This window comes from Schistocerca cancellata, chromosome 5, assembly GCF_023864275.1.
Source record: "Schistocerca cancellata isolate TAMUIC-IGC-003103 chromosome 5, iqSchCanc2.1, whole genome shotgun sequence".
Taxonomy (NCBI): Eukaryota; Metazoa; Arthropoda; class Insecta; order Orthoptera; family Acrididae; genus Schistocerca; species Schistocerca cancellata.
The window spans coordinates 327,877,713-327,897,016 of NC_064630.1; the positions used below are offsets into that span (position 1 = coordinate 327,877,713).

At 43.7% G+C, this 19,304-nt stretch overlaps 1 protein-coding gene and 1 pseudogene across 1 annotated transcript in view; one reads left to right on the forward strand and one right to left on the reverse strand.

Annotated features, from left to right (window-relative positions):
• The window catches only part of LOC126188520 (neuroendocrine convertase 2), a 1,507,992-nt gene that overhangs the window by 286,141 nt on the left and 1,202,547 nt on the right, over positions 1–19,304 (forward strand). The gene's annotated exons all lie outside the window — the stretch shown is intronic.
• Positions 16,325–16,442, reverse strand: LOC126189743 (5S ribosomal RNA; annotated as a pseudogene).

A 19,304-nucleotide genomic window follows, 5' to 3' on the forward strand; every position in this document is an offset into this window, starting at 1 on the left:
ACAACAACCATCTCCACGAACAGTTCGACGACGTTTACAGCAGCACGAACTATCAGCTCGGAGACCATGGCTGCGGTTACCCTTGACGCTGCATCACAGACAGGAGCGCCTGCGATGGTGTACTCAACGACGAACCTGGGTGCACGAATGGCAAAATGTCATTTTTTCGGATGAATCCAGGTTCTGTTTACAGCATCATGATGGTCGCATCCGTGTTTGGCGTCATCGCGGTGAACGCACATTGGAAGCGTGTATTCGTCATCGCCATACTGGCGTATCACCCGGCCTGATGGTATGGGGTTCCATTGGTTACACTTCTCGGTCACCTCTTGTTCGCATTGACGGCACTTTGAACAGTGGACGTTACATTTCAGATGTGTTACGACCCGTGACTCTACCCTTCATTCGATACCTGCGATACCCTACATTGCAGCAGGATAATGCACGACCGCATGTTGCAGGTCCTGTACGGGCCTTTCTGGATACAGAAAATGTTCGAGTGCTGCCCTAGCCAGCACATTCTCCAGATCTCTCACCAATTGAAAAGGTGTGGTCAATGGTGACCGAGCAACTGGCTCGTCACAATACGCCAGTCACTACTCTTTATGAAATGTGGTATCGTGTTGAAGCTGCATGGGCAGCTGTACCTGTACACGCCATCCAAGCTCTGTTTAATTCAACGCCCAGGCGTATCAAGGCCGTTATTACGGCCAGAGGTGGTTGTTCTGGGTACTGATTTCTCAGGATCTATGCATCCAAATTGCGTCAAAATTTAATCACATGTCAGTTCTAGTATAATATATTTGTGCAATGAATACTCGTTTATCATATGCAGTTCTTCTTGGCGTACCAATTTTAATGTCCAATAGTGTATATGACACCTATCAGCCTCACACTTCTCCATACCGCATCCAGTGACGCTGTTGGCAGAGCACGACACGGCGGTCTGTCGGTACCGATGGGTACTCCGGGGCTTGTGGCCGGAGTTTGTTTTTCAGTTTATTTTCTGATAACGCAATTGTAATATGACGCAGGCAGTGTACAGTAACTCCTTGATGGCGGGTAGAAGAAAAATGCCAGCCGCACCGCCATCATACAGGCGTGGAGATGGCGACAGTGACGCGACCCCTGTCACCAGGTGGCGCCCGTGTAGATGAGTTGTGGCTTCCCTACCGGCAGGGGACGACTAACGGCCCACGAGCGACACAGCACTTTTCAACGTCAGCTGGCGGCGACGGGAAAACTAATTACCTGCAGCGCTCCCAGCAACAGGAGACAAGTCTAGGATTGCAGCACATTTGTTGCTCTCACGGAGAGCACACATCAGCACCGGTAGCTATCTGGGTCACGTAAACGCTGTTACGACAAGAACACTGGAGCGGCGCAATGACAGTGCGTTTCAGTAGCTGCATTTACGTCCATTCCAAAATCGAAGTTCAGAATATTTGGCGACAGTTGTTGCCGTTTGGTGGGGACAAGTATTTAACTGAACTGAAGATAGCGTTGATGTCCAGCGAAATAACAGAAAGACAATACTAAGGATTGATAATCTGAAAAATTTGTAACGTGTATGCCTCCTCCCCCTCCCACACCCCGCCCCTTCCCCTTTTTCTCTAAGAAGGAAGGTAAGTTATGGTAGAGTGTACCGTTAACGATCAGGTCATCAGTCACGAAATTCACGCTAGAACTGGGAAATCAGGTGCGTCTTATTCACAGGAAACTTCCGCTCTGTCTGCCTTACAACGGGACAACACGGCAGTAGGATTTTCGAAATTTCTTATGTTTATGGTACGTGAAATTAAGAATTAAAATATTAATCCCCCAAATAGTTTGATGGAACTCTCAAAAACTGTCGAGAAAATCGACTTTAAAATTTTCGGACTGTTTTTTATGTGCTAAGGCAAAGTCAGTTTTTCTCGCCATGTGGTAGAATGTTCGCCTACTACGTGTGAGCCGCGGCTTCAGTTCCCAGCCCTCTCATAATTTTGCACAAAGGGGCATATTCCATGAACATTTCCATGAAGCGTAAAATACCTAAGGATGAAAGTGAATTTAATTTGTATTTTTTAAAAATTTAAACAGTCTTTTATGAAAGACCAGTTACTAAGGATTTGTATTTGCAACGAAACTTGGATTTTTGTGTGTGATACATATTTAGAATCAAAAATACGTGCATTATTCATAAATATTGCAATTAGCTATCAATTGGCACATATTTGATGAATTTTATATTTAAGTGATGTATTTGAACTGAACGGAAGCTCACCGAGGATTCCGTAGCAACTTATGTATGTATATAATTAGTTTATCCAGGAATCTGGAATCTCAACGATTTCTGCCTGTTATCGACATCGATACCAATTCTCAACAAAAATGAGTCTTAACGCAACGTTAGTCAGACAGTCGGGTAAGAAAAGGCAAGCGAAAGCATTTTTACGAGTTATATAATGGCAAATTAACAAGTTTCGGGTTTTTTCCTTTACCAATTCTTAACAAAAATGAGTCTTAACACAACGTTAGTCAGACAGTCGGGTAAGAAAAGGCAAGCGAAAGCATTTTTACGAGTTATGTAATGGCAAATTAACAAGTTTCAGGTTTTTTCCTTTACTTGTACTGAAAAACCTTGCTTCTTGGCAAATTTCATACTTCTAGGTCAACAGGAGAAACCGAGCAAGGTTGCGCAGTGATTAGCACACTGAACTCCCATTTGGGAGTACGACGGTTCAAACCTGTGTTCGACCTTCCTGATTTAGATTATCCGTGACTTCCCTAAATCGCTTCATGCAAATGCCGGGATGGTTGCTTTGAAAGAGCATGGGTTATTTCCTTCCCCATCCTTCCCTAATCCGAGCTTATGCTCCGTTCCAATGATCTCGTTATCGCCGGGACGCTAGACACTAATCTTCTCCTCCTCAAAGGGAAATATGTCTTCATGAGTGAATTTGCGAGTATCAAAATATGTGACATAAATGGCCGTACCTTTTGACTGAATTAACTTAGAAGGTTATATTTATTACTCTTTCAAGGGACCGTAGGATTTAGTATCTGACATCAATTTGATTTTTATACGTCATCCAACTGTTAAAAATGGGTCTTAACAGAAGGACAGAAAGACACTAGGACAAATTTGTTTCTTCGTTCGGTATGCTTACAAGTTAACAATTTTCGGATTTTTTTCCTTTACGTGTATTGCGGAACATCGTTTCTTGCCAAAATTTATGATTCTATGTCAACGGAAATTAGCCTATAGGTTTTGATGGAGTTTGCGAGTATCAAAATATGTGACATAAATGGCCGTATGTTTTGACTGCATTGGCTTAGAAACTTCAGTTTTCTTCACCGTAAAAGCACCGTAGATCTTAATTTATGACATAAGTTTCAACGTGATGTCTATACGTCCCTGAGAAAAAGGATTTTTAACACTTGTACAGACAGACGCTCAACAAAGTGGTGCTGTGAGGGCTGGTTTTTACCGCAATAAACGAGCTCGATCCAGCGATTACCAACCTAGAGTACTACTGATTTTCTTCCATCTTTATGTACTTTAAACTTCATGGAGCTGCTACAAGAACATACTCCTGCTCAAAAATTTCCATCAGCCAAGAACAGAATCTAAAACCCGTATGTGGCAGGCGAGCTTTGTGTCACATAGCCACGCTGCCTGTCGAGAAAAGTCGACCTTGTTTTAGCATATTAAAAACCGTCGGAAAACCTCAAAGTCGATTCCTCGAGAATGTCTGAGAACTGCATCGAAATATTTTAGGGGATTAATATTTGAGTTCTGAACTTCATGTACCGATTGTCGTGTGGTCCCTTTATAAGTGATTTAGGAAATCCCCTGGATACATAAAACTGTCTGGCTGTACCGGGATTAACCGGTGCGTCAGCTCGATCAGCATTTTTGTTTTCTTTTCTCTGAATATTTTTCCAACATTAGAGACAATAATTTCGCTTAGTAGCAGAAGTTTTCTTTAGCATAGATCACTTTCAAGTGGGTTTTGAATATGCTGTAAGTCTCGTTACAGTTTAAGAACTAAGTATTAAAAAAATTCAAAAAAGATAATTCATATGTAGAGGTATTTTCACACTTACGGCTCTAGTTTTACGAAGATGGGAAATGTAATGGCCCTTAGCCTTTTAGTAGGACCTTCGATAAATTATGGAAAATAGGGCCTCCATCCTCCATCAGGAGGTGATCCAGATGAATTTTGCTTTTCCCCGTCATCTGCACGGCCTATCGTTCAGTTGCGATAAAGATCCCGCATGTAGCCCTTAGTTTTCATCTATCCAAACTTTATGTTGTACAGTCCTTTAATCCGGGCTCATGGCAGCATCGAACTTGAACCTGCCAGAATATTCTCAGGATTTTTAACAGTTGTACAGACAGACGCTTAACAAAGTGGTGCTGTGAGGGCTGGTTTTTACCGCAATACCCAGGTGAACGACAAACTGATGAGTGACAAAATCGAGTTTATGGGTCGTCAGTAAACAAAATTTCGGGTACTGGTAGGGAAGTAAACTTACGTCATGAGAAGTTTTTCCCCCATTCATAAAGTCACAGTGGGGCATGCAAATTTGGTGAATGGCATGATCTGTCCATTCTCGTGCTTTATGAAAGTTGGGGTAGCAGTCATTAAAAAAAAAAAAAAGTATTTCGTTACGGCGAGAGTTTTTCACGAAATTTTCTCCTACACCGGCTGCGAAAATATTTTGTTTCCTCCCGCCTACAGAGGGAAAAATGACCATAGTAATAAAATAAAAGATATCAGAGCTCAGATGGAAAGATGTAGGAGATTGTTTTTCAATGTGCTGTTCGAAAGTGGAAAGGTAAAGGGATGGTATGGAAGTGACCATATGAACCCTCCACCAGGCAGTTAAGTGTGTATGTAGAATGAGCCAATTAATACGGTAATTGTTATTTATGGACGATGCATTTAAATGTCTCATAACATTCTCACTCAACTACCTGGCCTATTTACAGTGATTGACGATACGCTTTTCCAACATGATTCGGCTACAAACCACACCGCATAAATGCTGTGAATGCTTTAGACCATTACTCGCAACGAGGACATTTCTTGGTCACCTAGCTCGCCCAATTTACTCCCTGCGAATGTTTTTTTTTATGGAAATGTTAACGAATGATACCCGGAGAACAACTAGAGCCACCAAACAAAGTATTTTGGACCGGATAGTGGCAGTACCTGCCAATATGGTGGAAGAGGCCACGCTAAACTTCCAAACTACAGACTAACAATACTTTATATACATACAGTGGAGGGCATTTCTCAGAAGTAGTGTTCAGGGAATAACTTTTTATACATTGTGTTAACTAGTGGTATGTTTTACTTTAAGTTTTCAACACGAAATATTGAAAATATGAATTTACAGCAATCTACAGTATTACCTCTTCAAATCGTCCCGCTACAGTTCTCATAAGGATAAATTCCAACAGGAAAACAGAGAAAAAATAGTTATTGATTTGACAAAACCTCTCAGATCTAGAGCGTTCTGTTTACTACGACGGTGGACGTTTATTTAAATGAAAGTATACCCTGCATTTGAGATGTAGCTTACGTAGTTGGTGACGAGTCTTCCATTGCCAAATTTTGTAATTCTGTGCAAATTTCAGAAAAATATTAATCAGATATACCAGACCACATACGTAACTGTCCCCGGTTTATCCAGCTATATTTTCCTTTAACTTCCATTCTAATTTATTTGATCCCGCTGAATCTTTATCTTTAGCTGAGCAGACATCGTCGTATCAGTGTATAACGTAGGTAGTATTTAAATTAATAATAAATAACGTTTCACATTTAGTGAGACTTAACACCATATAACAATACACTATGTGATCAAAAGTATCCGGACACCTCCAAAAATATATTTTTTTCATATTACGTGCATTGTGCTGCCACCTACTGCCAGGTACTCCATATCAGCGACCTCATTAGTAATTAGACATCGTTAGAGAGCAGAATGGGGCGCTCCCCGGAACTCACGGACTTAGAATGTGGTCAGGTGATATGGTGTCACTTGCGTCATACGCTTGTGCACGAAATTTCCGCACATCTAAACATCCCTAGGTCCACTGTGTACGATGTGATAGTGAAGTGGAAATATGAAGGAACACGTACAACACAAAATCGTACAGGCCGACCTCATCTGTTGACTGACAGAGACCGCCGACAGTTGAAGAGGGTCGTAATGTGTAACAGGCAGACATCTATCCAGACCATCATACAGGAATTCTAAACTGCATCAGGATCCGCTCGAAGTACTATGACAGTTAGGCGGGAGGTGAGAGAACTTGGATTCCATGGTCGAGTGGCTGCTCATACGACACACATCACGCCGGTAAATGCCAAACAACGCCTCGCTTTGTGTAAGGAGCGTAAACATTGTACGATTGAACAGTGGAGAAACGTTGTGTGGAGTGAAGAATCACGGTACACAGTGTGGCGATCCGATGGCAGGGTGTGGGAATGGCGAATGCCCAGTTAACGTCATCTGCCAGCGTGTGTAGTGCCAACAGTAAAATTCGGAGGCGGTGGCATTATGGTGTGGTCGTGTTTTTCATGGAGGGAGTTTGCACCCCTTGTTGTTTTGCGTGGCACTATCATAGCAAAGACCTACATTGATGTTTGAAGCACCTTCTTGTTTCCCGCTTCTGAAGGGCAATTCGGGGATGGTGACTGCATCTTTCAACACGATCGAGCACCTGTTCATAATGCACGGCGTGTGGTGGAGTAGTTACACGACAATAACATTCCTTTAATGGACTGGCCTGCACAGAGTCCTGACCTGAATCCAATAGAACACCTTTGGGATGTACTGGAACGCCGACTTCGTGCCAGGCCTCACCGACCGACATCGATACCTCTCCTCCGTGCAGCACTCCGTGGAGAATGGGCTGCCATTCCCCAAGAGACCTTCCATCACCTGATTGAACGTATGCTTGCGAGAGTGGAAGCTGTCATCAAGGCTAAGGGTGGGCCAACACCGTATTGATTTCCAGCATTGCCGATGGAGGGCGACTTTCGGTAAAATAGTGTAACTTAAGGTTTTGAAATGTTGATTGTGATAAAAGAAAACGGCCGCATTTTCCAACGAGAAAAGGTCATATTTCCCAATAATTCTCCAGAATACAGATTTCACTCTGCAGCGGAGTTTCGCTGTTTCCAAAACTTCTGGCAGTCCGTAAGGAGCGTATTGGCGGAAGTCAACTGTGACGACTGGTCGTGAATCGTACTGGAATCGTCATGAGTATGTTAAACGTCGACCACGTTTTGCCACATATCATGTGTACGGCGGTCGGAGGCCGTTTAGACAATGCGCTGCTTCCAGAAACTGCGTCCAATCCTTAGTGTTTTGTGCTCGCTTCCTCCACATGTCTTCAGTCCGCAGGGCTGCAAGGTTCACCGTCAGGTCGTACGTCCAGCGCGGCCTCGGTCGTCCTATGGGGCGTCTACTTTGGCTTTCCCCTCAAATGCTTTCTTCACCTGTCTTTCTTCTGGCATGGTCCACAGACTTGATTCTTTTTCTCTCAGCTTTTGTAGCACTGTTAGTTATTGCATCAAGAGGTAGATTTTCTCCTTTTTTCTCCTTCTTCATTCTCCTTGATGTTAGGTCTCCGTATATTCCTCGTTACTCTTCTTTCAAATATTGATGGGTTTTTCCTTTTCTTGTTTAGTCATGCTACACGTTTCTGAACCGTACATGACTGTTGGGCATATCACTCATCGTAATGTTCGCTGATATTGATTTTGAACTGAAAGTCTCACCGAGGGAAGACATGCCTTTCATTCCAACTGCTATTCTTTTCTTGATGTGCATTGCTGTGTTGTTCTCGCTGATAAACCAAAACCCAAAGTAATTAATTTCCCCTCAAATGCTTTCTTCACCTGTCTTTCTTCTGGCATGCGGATTACATGGCCCACAGACTTGATTCTTTTTCTCGCATGAACCTCATGCGATCTACCTCAAGATATCCTTTCTGTTCTTACCTTCTTCCTAATTGCACGAATTCCATTTTGTCTTGATTCACCTCTACTCCAGCCATCTGTGCGTAGTTGTCCATTTTCTGGTACATTTCTTTCGATTCACAGTTTGATCCACTTGGCAGTACTATGTCATCTGCATATGCGAGAAAACTGAAATTGCCATCCATCTGTACTCTAGACCACTTCTGGTTTCTCCTTGTTACAATCCCTAAGATGAGACTGAACAGAAAACGTGCGAGAGCACCCCCTTGTCCGAGATTTTCCTCAATCTCGAACGTGTGTGTTGTGAACCCTCGGAAACGTAGTGCTGCCATAGACCCATCCATACAAGTTCCAACCAGTGTCAGGGATTCAGAATTTTAACAGTGCATTGTATAGACTACTCCCATTGATGCGACTTTGAAAGTCGCTGAACGGGCTATAGCCACCTTTATCAGATCTCATTGTTTTTCAAACACTTTTTAGGGTGAAAATGTGATCTGTTGTCGATCATTTTGGTCGAAAGTCCGCTTAGTGCTTATGTATATTTTTCTCTACGCCGACCGATATGACCGAGCGCTACGGTCGCAGGTTCGAATCCTGCCTCGGGCATGGATGTGTGTGATGTCCTTAGATTAGTTAGGTTTAAGTAGTTCTAAGTTCTGGGGGGACTGATGACCTCAGATGTTAAGTCCCATAGTGCTCAGAGCCATTTGAACCATTTTTTTCTCTATGAATGTCTCTAATTTTCAAATTGGTTCAAATGGCTCTAACCACTATGGGACTTAGCATCTGATGTCATCAGTCTCCTAGAACTTAGAACTACTTAAACCTAACTAACCTAAGGACATCTCACACATCCATGCCCGAGGCAGGATTCAACCTGCGACTGTAGCATTCGCGCGGTTCCAGACTGAAGTGCCTAGAACCGCTAGGTCACAGATGCTGGCGCTCTGATTTGCTGAAGATAGTGATAGTACCTTGAGGGTTACAATCAGCAAGCTGATGCTTTAGTAGTTACCACACTTCATTTTGCTTTTCTTGTGACTAACTGGGTCTCTTACGAGAATATCTCATTCTTCTTCACGAACTGAATCAATTTATATATCTCTAAGTTTTCACCTCCCTTTTTAATTATGATGTTATTCTGTCGTCCCCTGAGTATTTTGACAGCAATCTTCATACATTATTCATTTGTCAGATTGTAAAATTTACCATGACGCTAAAGACAGTGCATTTGTCTGGACTGTGTACCATTTGAGATATCTTCTCGTCAATATGAAGGCCATTGATGTACAGGAATTTATCGGCTCTTTCTCATAGCAACATTAGAGTTTCAGACCTGATTTCATGGCAAAGATAGCTAGCAGAAAAAATAAATTTAAAATGCAGCTGGTTTTGAAGCTTCATATGAGAATGCAATAGATAAAACGTAGACTTGTATACCTCTGGATATTATTTTTCCCTTTTTTATTTGTAAATTAAAGGGATGAAACTGATGTGTTTTGTATTTTCACTACATGAGCAGACTGTTAGGTAAAATGAATTTCATCTGGAACAAATCTGAATAAATTATTCAAATAGTTAACATAAATATTCGTTTTGTAATTAAAAAAACACCTTTTTCCTTGCTGAAATGTGTTTTATTCGTTCGAGACGCGTTTCACCTCTTAGTTTAGAATGTCTTCATTGGAATTTAGTATGATAGAGTTCTGTATTGATAAGCGATATTTGTTGATTATAAAACAGCTCAAGTCTTATTTTTTACGGAGACAAGTGATTACTTTCAGTTATTCGTGTTTTTAGCTGGCATCTGCGTGTCCTCTTATCTGGTCACATGCTGCAGGTCATTATAAATTCACTTTAAGCAAATTTTTACGTTAACAACTTCCTTCTTCACAATAATTTATGTTGTTTAAAAGTGTGCCGATACCAGTGCGTGTTTTATATTGAAAAAGAACATAATTTTTTTAGTTAGTTAATTACTTGCTTAATGTAACTTATTTAAAGGTTGCTGTGATAATGACTGAGTTTCGAATCAACATATGCACAACGTTACAGCTGATTGTATTTCAGTACAATACAAGATTTTTAGTAAAAAGAAAAGAGAGCTGAATAACGGAAAGGTACCAGATACGAGACCCGTTCCGGAAGAAAGTATCTATTTTCCAAAGATCTTATTTGTCAACATTTTCTGGGACCTTAGAGGAGAGTACAGTATTTTATCAGTTACCGTGACGATTTTTTTATTTCCGCTGTTCTTTTATGTGGTGGACGATCCTGCCCTCAGTTCTGGTTATTTCACGTTAATGACTTCCACGGCCGAGAAGCGCGTGCGCGGCTCTGCTCTGAAACCGTCCGTGGACGAGCGCAGCAGATGCGCCGGAAAGGGCCCCGCCTCTGCCTCTACCGTTGCCGGACCCCGCTAGACCGCAGCCCTGCTTACGTATGTATGAGCTGAGCTACGGCTGCACTCGGCGCAGCTGGCTCCAGGTGGGGGCGCGTCGCGAGTACTGCCCTAGACGGGCAACCGCCCACTCGCTCTAGCACCCCCAACTTCCGTTTCGCGAAATCCGCAGCCATCATTAGGGGCGGAACGAGGGACAATACACGTCTTGGGCATAGGACTGCAAATTATACTGGGAAGAGATACAACTGTAATCTTGAATTTTTAGTGCTCAGTGCCCGTGCTTGCACAAACTTTAATGCAGTCCGTCGTCTAGTAGAACACAACTATATATATTGGGTGAATCACGTAAGACGAAACAACCTTTTTATATCGTGAACGGTTACAGATATTGAAACGCGATTTTCGGCATATTTTAGAGCTTCGAGGGGCACGTATTATTTTGAGATATTGAAATAAGTGCGTTTTTTTTAACGGAACCGTATTCGTTTTATAAATGCGTTCGATAGCTCTTGAGAAGAAAATTACCGTGATATCGCGTTTCTTAATGGTGACGTTCAAATATGTGGTAAAAAAAGAAAGGCAGAGACGCGGATTTAGTGGGGAAGTGGAGCGGACTGGTTGTACGCTGAAAGTCGAACACTCCTTACTATAAATTTTTATTAATTTTCAGTAGCCCAACAACCGTTTTTATACATTAGCTGAACAGTCAACACCGTGGCCTACCGTTTCATTTATTTTGCTACCGCCAACTATTAGTCTCTTCCTTTACTTAAGATCCAACAATCATTAGTTAATCAGCTCCATTTTACACTGAAATCCTTTTGTTTTGTTTTCTAACATTCACTTACAACAGCGTATGCAATGATAATACCCAAAAACCTTAAATAACAATACTAAAGCATTTCAGTCTCTTACGTTGAAATTAAAAAAAAAACAACTCAGACAGTATCAGATGACAGCTCTTTAACAATAGTCTATGAACTTACTTCTCCAGAGCACACTTACCATTAAATTTCCACAAGTTAAATCAGTCTATCAAAAGCATTTACGAGAGCACTTGATAACAAATAATTTAACCAAACCTCACGCAGAAATGATCAGCTTAAGTACTCATACGATCATTTACAGTTAGTTAACCAAAGGAAATGCAATTTATAAAATCCAGTTTACCGAGAACACTTACCTATATATTAACTGTTCCACTGTTTCCGGTTATGCCAATACACACAGTCCTCATAGTCGAAACATTTCGGTCTACTATATAACAGTACACAGTGAGATGTTACAATAGCAGAAAAGACAACCTTTTATCAAAGTACCATGTTTAGACTAACTTTACTTAACATCTAGCCATCCCTTGGACCGTTCGTGCTTTTGTACTACTCGAATCACACCTGTCATAAAAATTCGAGAATTGTCCTATATTGTGAGAACACCGTGGCCGGTAACGGCATTAACGGTGCAATCACCGCCAGGCAGAGCTCTCGTGCTGCACGGTGTCAGAATGTCAACACGTTTGCCTGTTTACTTGTCTGCACTGCAGGCCGCTCATTTCTGCTTCATCGTTCGTTGCTAGCAAGCATGGACACCAATAGAAGAAGCTGAATATACTACTTTTATATGGTGAATGTAATAGAAACGCTGTAAAAGCAGTACAGCAGTATCGGCTATCTACCCATATCACCAATGTGCCAATGCGCCAGGTAACTGCACTAATTATGAACACGCCAACCTTAACAAACATTATTCACTCTAATTGTGTTCTCAAGAGCTATGGAACGCAGCTATTAAAGTATACCATTTCATTTAAAGAAAAGGTACTTGCTTCAATATCTCCGTTGATACCAGCGCTAAAAGCATTTTTTAAAAAAGGTGCCCTTCTACGCTCTGACATTTGCCAAAAGGCGCGTTTCGGTGTGTGTAGCCATTCACGAAATAAAAGAAGTGTTAAGTCTTACGTGACTTACGCTGTATACGTTTTTATGTTAGACAAAACGTGTATCACTTCATCTGTAGCGTCCTCAGACGATTTATTCTTCTTTATGACGCGTTTTGGCTACAGCTGTCAGTCAGATCGAAATAAAAACAAGGCCAGATACAACTTACCTCATAAAATACGAGGTGCATTCAAGTTCTAAGGCCTCCGATTTTTTTTCTCCGGACTGGAAAGAGATAGAAACATGTGCATTGTTTTAAAATGAGGCCGCGTTCATTGTCAATACGTCCCAGAGATGGCAGCACCATACGGCATATGAAATTTTACCGCCAGCGGCGAGAATGAGAACCGTTTTAAATACTTAAAATGGCGACGTTTTCCTTACTTGAACAGCGTGCAATCATTCGTTTTCTGAATTTGCGTGGTGTGAAACCAATTGAAATTCATCGACAGTTGAAGGAGACATGTGGTGATGGAGTTATGGATGTGTCGAAAGTGCGTTCGTGGGTGCGACAGTTTAATGAAGGCAGAACATCGTGTGACAACAAACTGAAACAACCTCGGGCTCGCACAAGCCGGTCTGACGACATGATCGAGAAAGTGGAGAGAATTGTTTTGGGGGATCGCCGAATGACTGTTGAACAGATCACCTCCAGAGTTGGCATTTCTGTGGGTTCTGTGCACACAATCCTGCATGACAACCTGAAAATGCGAAAAGTGTCATCCAGGTGGGTGCCACAAATGCTGACGGACGACCACATGGCTGCCCGTGTGGCATGTTGCCAAGCAATGTTGACGCGCAATGACAGCATGAATGGGACTTTCTTTTCATCAGTTGTGACAATGGATGAGACGTGGATACCATTTTTTAATCCAGAAACAAAGCGGCAGTCAGCTGAATGGAAGCACACAGATTCACCGCTACCAAAAAAATTTCGGGTAACCGCCAGTGCTGAAAAAATGATGGTGTCCATGTTCTGGGACAGCGAGGGCGTAATCCTTACCCATTGCGTTCCAAAGGGCACTACAGTAACAGGTGCATCCTACGAAAATGTTTTGAAGAACAAATTCCTTCCTGCACTGCAACAAAAACGTCCGGGAAAGGCTGCGCGTGTGCTGTTTTCACCAAGACAACGCACCCGCACATCGAGCTAACGTTACGCAACAGTTTCTTCGTGATAACAGCTTTGAAGTGATTCCTCATGCTCCCTACTCACCTGACCTGGCTCCTAGTGACTTTTGGCTTTTTCCAACAATGAAAGACACTCTCCGTGGCCGCACATTCACCAGCCGTGGTGCTATTGCCTCAGCGATTTTCCAGTGGTCAAAACAGACTCCTAAAGAAGCCTTCTCCGCTGCCATGGAATCATGGCGTCAGCGTTATGAAAAATGTGTACGTCTGCAGGGCTATTACGTCGAGAAGTAACGCCAGTTTCATCGATTTCGGGTGAGTAGTTGATTAGAAAAAAAATTCGGAGGCCTTAGAACTTGAATGCACCTCGTACTTGAGTCTGCTACGTATCATCACGATGTTCAATTCATTTGTTGTGATTCACTTTGTGTCTACCGTAGTTTCTGCAAGGCCCAGCCACATTAATGTGACCACTGTCTGTGTTCGAGCCGGCCGGAGTGGCCGAGCGGTTGTACGCGCTAAAGTCTGGAGCCGTGCGACCGCTACGGTCGCAGGTTCGAATCCTGCCTCGGGCATGGATGTGTGTGATGTCCTTAGGTTAGTTAGGTTTAAGTAGTTCTACGTTCTAGGGGGACTGATGACCTCAGAAGTTAAGTCCCATAGTGCTCAGAGCCATTTTCTGTGTTCGACGTCAACGTACAATAAAACTCAGAGGCGGCAGGTGGAAGCACTAGCAGTGGAGGGTGTATAACGCGTGTGTGCAGGACAAGGGGAAACAGTGCAGTCGTTGTTGTAATGCGGGTATTTATCTGACGTTCAAATGGTCACGATAATTCTCTTTGGGGCCAAGAGCAGAAGCATTTTCGAAAAGCCTAAATGTGTAAACTGCGTGTCACTGCGGGTAAAGTGTACCGTACAATGCTAAATGTCGCTATCCAAAACCGGCGCCGAAGCAGTTGTGGTACACTACGGGCTGTAGACGACAACGGTGAACGATGGCTGCGGAGATGTGTACGGGCGACTACTCGTGCAACTGTTGAGAAACTGACCGGCCATATGAACCAGGGCGGTACCAACTGTATCGTCTCAACGACAGTTCAGTGAACTTTGCTACGTATGGGCCCCCACAGCAGGCACCTCATTCATGCTCCCATACTAACAGCTGTTCATCGGCGACGAAGGCTGGACTTTGCACGGCAATACCGCAACTGCACGTCCGCTGAGTGGTGACAAGTGGCCTTTCCGGACGAATCACGTTTTGTGCTCCATCCGACAAATTACTGTTGTTGTGTACGGCCATGCAACAACTGCCCGAAGGGTTCAGGCCGCAGGAGGGAGTGTTATGGTACGGGGAGTACCTTTGTGACGTTCCCTGAGTGATTACGTCATTCTGAATGGCACAATGGATAAACGCAAAAATGCATCTGTACTTGGGGACCGTGTCCGCCTCTACATGTGTTTCCTGAGCACGATGGCATCTGCCAGCAGGACAATGCAACGTGCCATACTCCTCGCAGTGTACGGGCGTGGTTCGAAGAGCGCCAGGATGAGTTTTCCGTATTTAAATCCAATCGAGACCCCGTCGGACCACATCGATCGGGCTGTCCGCGCCACGGGTCCTCAATCGAGATACCTAGCGCAGCTGGGCAGGTCGCTGCCTTGCAGAACCGCATTAACTGTGTTGCTGCACGTCTCACAGCCTTCCGAACTGCAAAATTTGGTTCTTCAGGCTTTTGACACGCGGGCCCATTAATGTGACTGGACTGTGTATTTTGATCTGATGATGACGTTGGTCGAAAAGTGTGATAGAAAATAATTCTATGTGTAAGTGTATAGAATCGCCGACCTCTCTAAGGATTTCCTACCCTCTGTAGTGCAATTTACTTACCTCGTCCGAAAGCATAAATTGTGTGTTTGGAATTTCTGAACGCTGTATTCCTACTGCTTTTTGCGTCGTACCAAATTCTTATTCCCTTTACGTAATTTTCGATGAATCTCTACCCGTTTCAGCCACAGTTCCCTAGTTCATGAAGCATCTCATCCCAATCGCAGATATACTTAGATGACACCACTATCGGAAAAGTGGTGATCTCACAAGGAGCCGGCCGAAGTGGCCGTGCGGTTAAAGGCGCTGCAGTCTGGAACCGCATGACCGCTACGGTCGCAGGTTCGAATCCTGCCTCGGGCATGGATGTTTGTGCTGTCCTTAGGTTAGTTAGGTTTAACTAGTTCTAAGTTCTAGGGGACTAATGACCTCAGCAGTTGAGTCCCATAGTGCTCAGAGCCATTTGAACCATTTTTGATCTCACAAGGCGCAGGACAAGCCCCTCTGTGGTAACAGTAACCGTAAAACATTTATTTCCTCACTAAATGATTTTATTATGTTAACATATTAATCCTATTTTTCAAATGGAGACACTATCTAAGCTTGCCTGTGTTGCAGATGGCACTAGCTATGTGATAGCAGCCTGAGCTTCAAAATACCTTTCCAGTCATGTCGACACATTGTTTCGTTCACGTTCATCCACTATGCTTCTACGTGAATGCAGGTGAACGTCGATTACACAGATGACTGTGGTCAAACAGTAATAGGACTGCAGTTACTTAAAAAAAGCAGACACAGAATATACGTGTCATGAGCAAACTCGGAGCAGTGGCATTGCACAGGCCATGAAGGCTCAAAGGTACCGACCGACCGCCGTGTCATCCTCAGCCCACAGGCATCACTGGATGCCGATATGGAGGGACATGTGGTCAGCACACCGCTTTCCTGGCCGTATGTCAGTTTCCGAGACCGGAGCCGCTACTTCTCAATCAACTAGCTCCTCAGTTTGCCTCACAAGGGCTGAGTGCACCCCGCTTGCCAACAGCGCTCGGCAGATCGGATGGTCACCCATCTTAGTGCTAGCCCAGCCCGACAGCGCTTAACTTCGGTGATCTGACGGGAACCGGTGTTACCACTGCGGCAAGGCCGTTGGCATGTTATGAGCAAGCTGGGAAATATTTATCGAGTACACTGTGACCTGTGTAGTGAATCATCTGTGTTACTTGTAACGGCTAAAATTGTCTCCGGATCACCCGTTTCGGCTTGTAGGTTGCCTATCTAACCGCTTCCCGAGGTAACAAAAATTTGATTTTCCATTTTTCATGTAACTATTGACCGAATTTAAAAATTTGAAATGCTGTCATAATGAACTCATTAAGAGGTATAATCTTGTGTTAAGGATGTTACACAGTAAGACAAGTATTACAGAGTGCTCAGACTATATTCGAGCAGTTTTTGAGAATGAGCGAATTTTCGTGTTATTTTAGAACTTCCAACAATTTTTTTCCTCGCTGATTCTCCCCACTAAATGATGAAAGCAAAGACATTTGTCGCCCGCTACGGTTTCGATATTCATCCAAAAAAAGTTCAGTATCGGGATTCAATATATTAATTCTGTACTACTAACTCCATTCGTAACACTTTTTGCAATAGTGTCCGCATGTACCGCTGAACGTACCTGCGAAATTATGACATTGTATGACTCTTTCAGGAGATATGACGTCATAAACATTGAGCTGCATGGAAAAAAATTAATAATCCGGGTAAATACGAGTAGGACTCACACACTGATTCTTCCCTACAAACTTAATCATATATACAAGTAATCCATCCCTCATGGGAAACGAAAATTGCGATGAGTTTTGTCTGTTATCTATATCGATACTGTGAAAAAATCTAAATATGTGACATAAATCACCGTTTCTGTTGACTCAGAAGTTTAAAGTTTTTTCTACCGCCAAGGCGCAATATATAAAAGTGCCTAAGTGGACAGCTCATCAAGTCTGCTCGAACAGGTGCTCGTCCAAAGAAATCTTCCCGTAATAACTCCTGGCTGCCGAGTAGTTTTATGCCGACTGCTTCCTACAAAGAGGGCTTGGGGTTCTGCATTTTTCTTGCATCACGTAACTTGATTGGCTGAACGATAAATAATCCAAACGCCGTCCCGTGAAAATTTGTTTTAAAGATGCTGGGCTGCATTACTCTCATTTCAAGCGTTTACCAGTAACAAATTTAGTAACACTTGGCGCTGAAAATCTATGTCCTACACTCTTTCTTTCTCTGTCTACAGCCACTGAGGATGGTCTTCAGTATGCACAGCCGCGTCTCTCCCTCTATCCCCCTCACTTACAATTATTTATGTTACCCAATTACAGCGGTTGTCACATAGCGTTCAACATTTTGTCTTGCAAGTCCTGAGGTCGGTGACAGTGTCCCACACTCTTCGAAGGCGTCCTAAACTTTCCTTTCACTCTTTCCACTCTCAGATGTTATTTTTAGTGGTCTTTGTATTTCGACGAAATATAGCTGTCAACCGTTCTTTCTAGCACCTGCGTAGCGCAGCGTTAGCGTCACCGCCTACCACGCCAGGGGGCCAGACATCGATTCCCGGCAGGGAACTGGGTGTTGTGTGTCCATCATCATCATTGGCACGCAAGTCGCCGAGGTGGCGTCAGCTAAAAAGACTTGTAATACGATGGCCGAACCCCGAAGGGGATATTCCGGCCAATAAATCCCACACGATCATTTCATTTTCATTTCTACAGTTCATGCAGGAAGCTACCGAAAACAGCGCACATTCCCGTTCCATAAACAAATGGTCAAAAACAGATTCCGACGGAGATGCAATATGTATTGTGACTCTTAGCGTCCGGCGCCGAGGGTGGCGTCCATCAAATCACGGCGAGTCTGACCATCCAATGAGGGCCCTTCCCCATGTGCTTGTGGGCGTCCTGCAAACTCTGATGACGGCAGTTTCACTCACCGGCTTTTATTATCTACAACGTCCTCTCACTCGCTTAAAGCTCATTGCAATAAGCTTCCTCAGAGCCTTCTTATTTATGCGAACGTACAATTCAGTACGAAAATATAACAAGCATTAGAGAAATTTTGGAAATTACTGTCACTGACACATAACTGACGTGGATAAATTATTCCGATTTGCTTTATCTTTTTAATTGCGGTTTTACATCGTTTACGTAACGGACTTGAAAAACTACTGCAAGACACCAGCAGTGCATTCAGACTTTTTCTTTGTCACCTAATACTAGCAAGAGATCACCGGAACATCACCTATCACAAGGAAGTTTTTTAAAGATATGTATTTAGCATTTCCACGTGCGGCTGGCGAATTCCCACAGCACAAGGCGACGCGAGCGCAGCCCGGGAGCGGCAGAAGAGCACGCATGTCAGCCTCCACGGAGGCGGCCCGTCCCGCTCTATCTCTCGGGAGCCAAATTGCCGCCGGCCGCGCTTTTCTCTGGGTTGCCGCTGCTATACGCAGGAGAGGCGCCTATCAGGAGCAGCGGCTGCTGCTGCGCCATTTCCTCGCGGTGCCGCATTCCGCGCTCCTCCTGTGTTACGCCGGCGTCCGCGGAATGTGCACCAAGGCACGAGGCGGTTTGACGCGGCTAGCGGAGTAGCTGCTGTCTTCTCGCGGTATTTGCGACGGCTGCGGTGATGGGTTTCCTCCTTTTTGTCAGCACGTCTGACGTCGGCCGCATCTCTCTGGTGTACAATAAAACACAAGAGATTCGGAAAATGGCGAATTCAGCGTGCTTACTCGGAGAGGGTTGTCATAACACCTGTTTATTACTGTGTGAGGGTAGTGGACCACTCGCGACAGTAAAATCTTCGTAAATAAATATTTCTTTGCTGGTTTATAATTAGCTGTCAAGCTACTCTCTCTCTCTCTCTCTCTCTCTCTCTCTCTCTCTCTCTCTCTCTCTCTCTCTCTTTTGAGTCATCAGACTTTTGACTGTTTTGACGCGGCCTGCTACGAATTCCTCTCCTCTGTC